Source organism: Urocitellus parryii, chromosome 5 (assembly GCF_045843805.1).
Source record: "Urocitellus parryii isolate mUroPar1 chromosome 5, mUroPar1.hap1, whole genome shotgun sequence".
Taxonomy (NCBI): Eukaryota; Metazoa; Chordata; class Mammalia; order Rodentia; family Sciuridae; genus Urocitellus; species Urocitellus parryii.
In genome coordinates, this window is record NC_135535.1 from 35,243,161 (window position 1) to 35,253,553 (window position 10,393).

The window sequence follows — 10,393 nt, forward strand, 5'->3', positions numbered from 1 at the left end:
ACATATCTATAAGTTTCTGTATCTCAATATACATGAAAACATTCACTGTGTTTTTATTTTAGTGATTTTGGCTGCTTCTTTCATGTCTTATGGTTTTTATACTGATTCACAAAGCCCTGTAAGGCAGAGAAAATCTGCAGTGTTATTCTGGCTGCAAAACAAATGTGACATCCCCCAAAGCCATCTTTCTTCTTCACTTGTCAACAGATTCAGTTCAATTTGTTATATTGATATGAAAGTTGAACTCTGAAAACTAAATACCCCAGGAAGCTATGATCCTTCACTTCTGGTTTGAAGGACTCTGCCATTGAGACACACCAATGACTTTGTTTAGAAACTATCATTTAGCTTTACTGTAATAATCAAGAACAATTGTTAAAATGCTGATTTAGCATAATCTAAACAAAATTGCTTCACTTTATTGCTAACATGATTTCCCACAGCTTTTGGTCACCTAAATTTAGCTTTATAAATATTAACTTAAAATAATCAGACACACATGTGCTAAAAATCATTTCATTATCATTTTTTTCTTGGGGGAGGGGGTTAGAATCTTTTGAATAGTTAGACATCTGGTACCAACCAAATCTATGTGATTATAATTCTATCTGATTCCCCCAAAGTACTCATCAACTTCAACTGGTACTGGGCTGACACAGTGACCCAATGGATTAGAGTACTGTAAAGTGTAATTTTCTACTTTCTATGATCCAGAAATTATTTTTATTGTATATGAATAGCCACAGAATAGCATCTTGCTGAAAACATTTAAAACTTTATTAACAAGAATAAAAATAATTGAAAAGTTCAATTACAGATTGAATTTTAAATTAAAATAATTCCATAACTTCATTTAGAATCTTTCTCCTTGATCTTACCCATAAATTTCACAAAAATATTAGCATGATGAAACAATTTGAGGGTTTTTCTTTTTCTTTTTTTAATTTTTAAGGCAAGAAAAATATTTCCTGTCATTCTAAGAAACAATGGAAATGGATTTCACATAGCTCATTTTCCATTCAATACTGCAAACCTTAGGACAATAATTGAAACATCACATGGTACCACATAAATTTATATAATTTTTATGCTTTTATGTATCACTTATAAATAAATTTAATGCAAGTTTTTAAATCCCATAGCATTGTAAAATTATTTAAAACCATTTACTCAGATGTGAAATCTAACATATGTTGATTCAGAGCCTAGTAGTTTAACTGATGCATAAAGAACTCAGAGTCTCTTGAATGAAGAATAAAGAGAGCTTTACATAATAATGAATGAATGTGTTAATTAGTGACAGATTTTTAGAGGGACAGACTGAAACTGTAAAATTCACTAGGAGGAAAAAAAGAGGTACTACATATAAAAGTTTGATACTTTTTTCATATTGACAAAATAATAGAAATATTAGATAATAGAACATCATATAGTAGTAATTCTTGTGATATATGATTTACCCCTCAATTCTTTATCTAAATTAGTCAAGTACATTTCTATCGTACAATTTTTATTTTTGTGTTTTTTTCTATTTACCAATCTCTAATAATAGTATTAAAAATATTTATAGAGCATTCAAGTGTATGTTATACTGCTCATTTTCTTTCAGATGTTTTAGAAAACCTTACTAAAGGGTTTAGTAAATCAATTTACTCACTTTTAATATTGAAAAATTGGAAATTAAGGAATTGCATGACCATACAGTGAATTAAAAGCAGTACAGTAGAAAATTCGTGTAAAAAATTTACTTTGCAATGTGATGCAAGGGTGATATCTGTACTAACACTGTCAGTATTAGAGAAACATGATGGCAGATTTTAAGGTATTTTTAGCTTAATTTTTAATTTCAAAAATTAATTTTAACTACATTGAAAAATGAAAAGAGAGTCAAACACACTGACCATTAATGTTAAATAATTCAGAAGATTTTTCACCAAAGATAAAATAACAAATGGGAGATGGCCTTTTAAAAAAAATATGAAAACCCAAGTCTGAAAAAAATAGTAAACACTTTCATTCTAAATTTCTGAGTTTAAGAGCTACATATAATATTTCAGCTTCTATTTTTTATTGATTTTTTTTAAATGTCCCATCCAAAATTAAAATTTTAATGTCCTTATATACTTTGTATTGGGCTATTTCTACTGACATAATTCTCTAGTAGAGAATGATGTGATTCAGTCTGTGCCTTGGGATGATCATTTATCATTTTTCCTCCCTTTTAGTATAAATTAGGTTTAAAATTGTCCATTTTAGCATATGGTTAGGAAGTCTGGAGGATACATATAAACTGAATGCATAAGAAAGGAGATAATGAAAATTGTTATTTATGAAGAGAAGAACTGTTCCTCAAACAATCTTGAAAAAAATGAGAATTTGAGACAAATATGGATCTTAAATCTTTTTTATAGAATGTTATACATCAAACTAAAATGATGTCAGAAAAATTGGATTTTTAGAAATGCAGAGTTTGGTGTAATTTTGCAGGCTTCAGGCCCTGTAACTGTCCCTTTCATTCTCTTCTCTACATTTCTTTGTATGCTGATTTAATTTGCTCTTGCTGCCAAGAGATATGTTCTGCCAATCAGAGGAACAACACCAATAATTACTTGAGTGAATTTTCATGTATTTTTGAAAAGCTAAAGAAGCTTTTCCCCCTAAAGTAGTTCTAAACCTCTTAGGGAATGGCTATGACTGGCTGCACTTAGATTAGTGGCCCCCTCTAAACCTACTGCTCTGGCCAGGAAGCAAGTTCCATGAGATATCTGTCACTTCCCTTCCAAACCACACTTTTGCTAAGAAGAGAAAAAGATAACAGCAATCAAAACAACATGATTACTTAACAAAATATCCTTTAATTCTATCCATGATGACACAAAAGACAAGATTTCATTTCTTCTTACAACTGAAAATACTCCCACTGTATACATATGCCCTTTTAAAATTTATTCATCCATCAATGGTCATCTTGGTTAGTTCCATATCTGGGTTATTGTGAATGGTACACAGAAAAATACTACATATTCTCACTCATTAGTGGAGGTTAATAAATCTGATCTTACAGAAGTAGAAAATGGAGGTCACTAAAGTCTAGGAAGAGAATCAGGAGGAGGGAGAGAGACAGGGCAGACATTAGATACCAAAATACAATGAGAGGGTAAGAAGTAGTTCTTAATAGGGTAAATATAGTCTACAACAATTAATCAGAATTTTTTTAATTACTATAGAAAACTTTGAAGTTTTTCAACACAGAGGAATGATAACGAGGAGACTGGAATACTAATTACCTTGATTTGTTCATTATACATTCTATATATGTATTGGACTATAATATTTTCCCCATGAACAAGTACAAATATTTCATATCCATTCAAAATAGAAATTATGATAAGTTAGATTATCCAAATTCAGAAAGTTAAGGACCATGTGTTTTTTTTTTTTTCCCCAAATGTGGAAGCTACAGAGAAACAAAAAAAAAGAAAGAAAGAAAAGGGATCTCATGAAAATAAAAAAGACCAGTAGACTAGTGGAAGGGAATCTGGGGAGGGAAGAGGAAGAGGGAGACAGTAAAATGAAACACAAAATTATGACCTATGCTGGTATGAAAAAAATCAAAATGAATCCCATTATTATATAAAACTATAATGTACCAATAAAAATAAAATTTAAAAAATACAATTATAAAGCCAGGTGCTGTGGCACAGGAGGCTGATACAGGAGGATCGAGAGTTCAAAGCCAGACTCAGCAACAGTGAGGCATGAAGCAACTCAGTGAGACCCTGTCTCTAAATAAAATACAAAATAGGACCGGGAATGGGGATGAGTGGCCAAATGCCCTGGATTCAATACCAGGTATACACACACACACACACACACACATATATGACTATAAAAGACACATACAGAATTACTTGTATTAACTATTAGCAAAATATGTGAAACTACTTATAAACAAAATTTGAATATGTTTATCAGTGTGTGACCATAGGCATATCTTTTTCATTTTCCTGTCTCTTTTAAACCTATAAAATGAGATTTATAATGTTTTATGAAAATGTTTTTCTACATGAAAATACTAAATTTCTTTAATATATCTTTAAAGTGACAAAGACCTAAGTTGTGACTATTGTTCACAATTTAAATAGTCAATCTGTCTTTTTAAATAGTCTCCACACTGTTCTCCATTTTTCTATACTAATTGATATTCCCACGAACAATGTACGAGTTCCTTTTTCTGGACATACTCACCAATATTTGTAAAATTTTATTTTGCTTTAGAATATTTGTTTTCACTGTAATGAGACCATATCTCTTTGTAATTTTGCTTTCCCATTTCTGGTATAAATCTAAAGGAAAAGAAATCAGAATATCAAAGAAATACCTGCACACCCATGTTTATTGTGCCACTATTCACAATAGCTAAGATATGGACATAGTCTAAGCATCCATTACTGGCTACATAAAATGTGGCATATACACACCTTAGAATATTATTCAGTCATAAAAAGAAATAAATACTGTAATTTGTAACAAAATGGATGAAAATGGAGCACAATATGTCATGTGAAATAAGCCAGACGCATATTCTCTCATATGTGGAAGCTAAAAAATAAAACTGAAAAAAATCAAACTTTACATCAGGCAAACTGAATGTAAAATAATGATTAATAGAAATTGTAAAGTGTATATATTGAAGAAAGTTGAATAAAGGGAAGTTGGTTTTATGAGTAAACATGGTAGGCATGTGTGGAAATATCACAAGGAATTTTTTTAATTTGTATTATTAATGTATAAAATAAATGTAAAAATAAAACAAGTACTAAAATGAAAAAGAAAGTAAATGTTCATAATCAGTATTCTTTGAAATAATTTTATTAAGTTTTATTTTCAAAACAATATGTCTCTGGGTTTATCTTGTTTTGTTAATATTAATGGCATGTATTATTTTGTCACTCTGGATCATATTATATCATTTGTATGATATCAGTACGTAACAGCACAAGATACATATAATGCCCAAAGGGATAACATTAAAAAGAAAACTATTGCTATCTTTTACTATGGATGCATTCATATACCAAGGTTTATATTTAGAAGGGTGATTTTATAAGTAATCTACTTCCAGAGTTTCTCTCAAGAGACTAGTTCCTAAGAGCATTGATTGTACTCAAAATAATTACTCTGTGGCTATATTGTGTTTTTCTACATTAGCTAAGTTCAATGAAGGTGAAAGACCCTTGCATTCAAGTCAATGAAACAACAAAACTTTCCACAGTTCAATACTACAAAAAAAGAAGGTCTGTGGAACTCAATTACATGAGTGAAAACTTGTGATAGTTCCCATATTTGTAAAATGTAGGTTTATATTGTCAAACTTTGTGTTTAATGATGCATTTATGTACCTTTTCTTTTATTTATGGAATACCCTTTTCCTGAAGTTAATTTGGAAGATGAATTTTGTTTTTGTAAGTCTGTAGTAACCAATTATGTATCTACTGTCTAAATAACTGTTGATCATTGACACACAACACAGGGTTTCATATTGAGATTCATTAGCAACCATAAGCTCTATTCATTGTATGCCAAGATAGGTTTCCTGGTTTGCTCCATACAAAATTATGGTAGATTCCTAAGAGGTAGCCTAGGCCATCTCTCGAACAAATTCAGATAGTTTCTTCACACTCTTTCTTTGGTAAACTGTAAATCCTTCTGTTACAATTGTCCTCTCCAAGGCTAATGCCTGTTTTAAGAACCACTATTTTCTTTGTATTCCCTCAAGTCCATTAACCACCAAAGCTAGCCCTACTAGGTACCAACTACCCCAAGGCATAGCAACCACTCCCAGTGGACAATACCAAACCTATCAGCCACTACCTTTTCCAGCTGTTGTGATAAAAATAATACAGAATATCTGTCTCTTTTATTATCTGTAATTCAAACTCCAAAGCAATGCTTAACAATAGTAATCACTAATTTAACACTCCCAAAATTCTAGGAGCTGTGCTAAAAGATCTCATTTAATGTTTACATCACATTATTTTAAAAGGTTACCATTATCATCTTTTATAGATTTAACAACTAATAATTATGGCTAAAAACATTGAATAAATCATTCAAGAAAACTTAGTAAAGGGAAGGGCTGATTTTCACATTTATGTTTGACTAAAAACCCAAGTTCTGAAAACTACATACAATTAAAGTGAAGGGAACTGATTTCCAAGATGTTGGATACCAAACAACATAGGACAGTGATTGCTCAGAGGCAGGAAGTAAATGAGGTGAATCCCACAATTGCACCTGCTTACTAACTTCAGATACTGTCTAGGACACGATGCCAGAAGAAGAAATCCAGATGGAGTTCTATTGTCTCCCTTAATTGAGAAAGTGAAGCTGAGAGCCAGGATACTAAAGTGGCTAGCATCCACAGGGCCAAATACTGGTGAGGCAAAAGCCACACAGAATAAGAATTTCAGAGACTTGTAGCAAGACCACTGTAATGTTCAGCAATGTACCAAACCACACGTGTATGAGGAAATTACTCAAATCCAGGAAAGAGCTACCCGAAAGCATTAGAGGAAATATTACTCAAAGTACACAGAAGACTAGGAAAGCACCTGTCCCTGAGCCAGAATTAAAACCCTCTATTCTATAGAACATTGGGTAGAGTACTCAGATCTCATCTCAGTAGTAGGAAAAAAATAATTAGTCACAGTGAAAGCACTACTCTGGTTCTACCTAATAAATCTTAGAAGCAAGACCCAAAGAGATCAAATAATTTTCCTGGTAACTCAACTATGTGACAGAGAAGGGCTTAAGAATAGAAAAAAAAAAATTCTTCTTCCAGAAAGATGGAGAAGTGCTTTTCCCCATTTCTTCTGCTAAGCATAACCAAAACTTCTCAACATTACAAATAAAACAAATGTAAGAAGATTCTGAAAGGTAGGAAAAAGAGAAGGCAGACTGGTTAGGGAACTTGGGACCCAAGGAATGACATGGTGGTGAGCACCTTGGTTTTCTTTTTGCTTCATATATCACAAACTTGGAGCAGAAGTTAGTAATCTGCAGAATGAACATTTATGAAGAAAGTTATTTATTTTAAAAATAAATGAGGGGTTGGACTGTGGCATAGCAGTAGAGCGCTTACCTAGCACATGGGAGGCCCTTGGTCTGATCCTAAGCACCACATAAAAATAAATAAATAAATAAATAAATAAATAAATAAAAGGTATTGTGTCCACTGCAACTAAAAAATAAATATTAATAAGAAGAAAATAAATGAGGATTTATGCTTCTGACCAATTTGTAATATCAGGAACTAGATTTACCCTTCTTAAAAAATCATATAAAAGAACAGACTAAGTGTAGGAAACAGTGATTTTAAAGAAAGTGAATATCAAACAACAGAGAGAGAGAGAGAGAGAGAGAGAGAGAGAGAGAGAGAGAGAAAGAAAGAGAGAGAGCGCCAAAACAAAAGCCTCTGATAGACCAGAGGCAGGCTAGCAGGTCAGCAAATGCTGAGGCAATAACAATTCTATTCCATCCAAACATTACAAGGTGTGGGGAGAGGGAATGTATAGTCACATATCAATAAACTCCAGCTCAGGCTAAGAAGTCAGACTTGTCAGCTATCAGGATGTAATGAGGCATTCCAACACCTCACCACTGCCAAGATGGTATCAGAGAATGCCAGACTTTCATCTCTCCTGTGTAGTAACAAGCCTTCCCACAAAGTGCTTCCAGTAAATACTAGCAAGAAAGGAGAAACTGTACCTCCCAGTCAGGGTGGTGCTAGTGGAGGCCCAGAGGAAAGCTAGAATTCCCCATCCTACCCAACTATCATGAGGAGCCACCCTCTCTGGTGTTTACTGACCCCAAGCAGGGAATTTTCACTTCAATAATGAAGTAAAGCTCATCACTTGCTGGCTTGAGTAAAGTCAGAAAAAGAATTAAAATGGAAGATTCAAATAAGATTCAGATATCCAAAGAAAACAGTATCTGTGTTCTGATTCAAAAATCATCTGTCATACCAAGAATTTAAAGAATGTCAACTTGAACTTTAAAAAAAAGACAATATCTATGGCTAACATCACACTTAATGATCAGAAACTAGAAGAGTCTCAGTAAGATCAGAAATAAGACAAGAATGCGTCTGCTCACCACAATTTTTCAACATTGTATCACAAGTCCTAGTTAATGCAATAAGGTAACTAAATAAATGGTATACTGATAGGAAAGGAAGACTGAATTGTCTATATAAAAAACATCAATCAATCAACCACCACAACAAAATATTCCTGGAACTAAAAATCAATTATACCAAGGTTGCAAGATGCACAGTTAATATAAAAAAGTCAATTATGTCCTTGTATACCAGCAATGAACAAGTAGAATTTGTAATTAAAAACACAATATCATTTACATAAGCATACCTCAGAATGAAATACTTAGCTTTAAATGAAGTATGTATGAGGGAAAAAAATGTAGAAAACTCTGATCTAAAAAAAAATCAATAAGGAACTAAGTAAATGGAGAAATATTGTATGTTCATGAATAAGAAGTTTCAAGATCTTAACAACATTAATTTTTCCCAACCTGATCTATAGATGAAAGCAATCTCAATCAAAATCCCAACTTATGGATATCAAAAAACTGATTGAAGATTTATACAAAGAGATAAAAATCAAGAACAGCCAACATAATATTGAAAAAGAACAACAATAGAGGAAAGACACCACTAAATTTCAAGACTGATGAAAAAGCTATAGTCATCAAAGACCATGGTGTGGGCAAAATAGACAAATAGATCAATGGAAGAGAATAGAGACTAGATTGGATTAGATTCTAATTATAATCCAATTGGATTCATGCAAGTATAGACAGTTGATCTTTGACAAAGGCGTAAAGAAAGTACAATCTATTGAAAATGTTCTTTTTAACAAATGACACTGGCCATTTGTCATATGCTTTAAAAAAAGTGAAAGCAGACCAGACCTCACACTCTTTGTAATTTTCATTCAAAAGTTATCCCAGACCTGACTATAAAATACAAAACCATAAAACTCTTAGAATATGACATAAGAGGAAATCTAGAAACAAATCTTCAAAAGACATCTCTGATAAAGCACCGTTATCCAAAATAGGGAAAAAACCTTGAAACCATACAAATAAGCTGATTTAAAAATGGGGAAAAGAACTAAATAAACATCTCATGAAGGGGCACATAAGCAAATGAAAACATGTTCCATATCAGTAGAGAAATTCAATTTGAACAACAAATAAGAGAGGAAAGAAATGACGAGTTTCACTAAAGGTGTACTGAAGTCAAAGATGTGCACGAAGCCCAAAGGACTACCACACAGACCCTGGAACCAAGTGAGAGGGGACACCCTGGCAGAGGCCTCCTTTCACAGACCCTGAGTTGGCATCCATGCATTTCAAGACCTACGTGGATTAAGCCTGCAGAGCTCCTGAGGAGTCTGTCAGAGTCTCTCTACCACCATGGATAAGCAGCACTGTCCCTGTGCCCCCTGTGCATGGTTGGTTACAGCCACCCTGGTATGAAATGGAGATTCTGTTCTTGACAAGAATTCTTGATTGGGTTTTTGGAAATGCTGCCTTCCAGTGAGCTCCAAATCAACATGGTAGACTGCCAGCACCTTCATGATGAAGCCACATCAGAGCCAGACCACAGTCCCTGTTATGATCTGTGGAACAGTGAAGTATTAGGGCAACAGACAACCAGACTTGATCCAGAACTTCATCCTGACCACCCAAGCCCCACCATGCAACAGTGTAGAAAACAGCATGTGAACGCTTCTACTTCTAGGACTGGGCTAGTAGTGGGGGGTGAGAAAGGCTTCCAGGCTGCAGCCCCAGCTCCAAGAGAAATGCCAGTCTCAAATCTCAGGATAAGGGGGAACACAGTTAAATTTTATTGTTGTAGTAATGCTGCAGACAACATTGTGCTGCAGCTGATCTCTTGGGTTTGTTCCAGACTTAGGAGCCCCTTTCCTGAATAAATATTTGTTTGTCTTTTAAAGGTAGTAAACTTTTCTGTTTTTCTACTTGTCAGATAGAGACCCTGATTCTTGAAGTCCGAATAAAACACAATAATACAAATGTTGGGGGGAAAAAAGATATTTAAAATATATTTAACATTATTAACCATTAGACAATTGCAAATTAAACCACAATAAGAAATCCCAACACATATCTCAAATATCATATGTAAAATGATAAGCTGGGCTGGGCATGGTGGCATACACCTGAAATCCCAGGAGCTCAGTAGGCTAAGGTAGGAGGTCACGAGTTCAGAGCCAGCCTCAGCAATTTACGGAGGCGCTAAGCAACTCAGTGAGACCCTGTCTCTAAATAAAATACAAAATAGGACTGG

At 33.5% G+C, this 10,393-nt stretch overlaps 1 pseudogene; it reads left to right on the plus strand.

The window, feature by feature from the left end:
* The window catches only part of LOC113184635 (NTF2-related export protein 1-like), a 138,635-nt pseudogene extending 128,785 nt beyond the window's left edge, over positions 1-9,850 (plus strand).
* Positions 9,851-10,393: the final 543 nt, after the last annotated feature.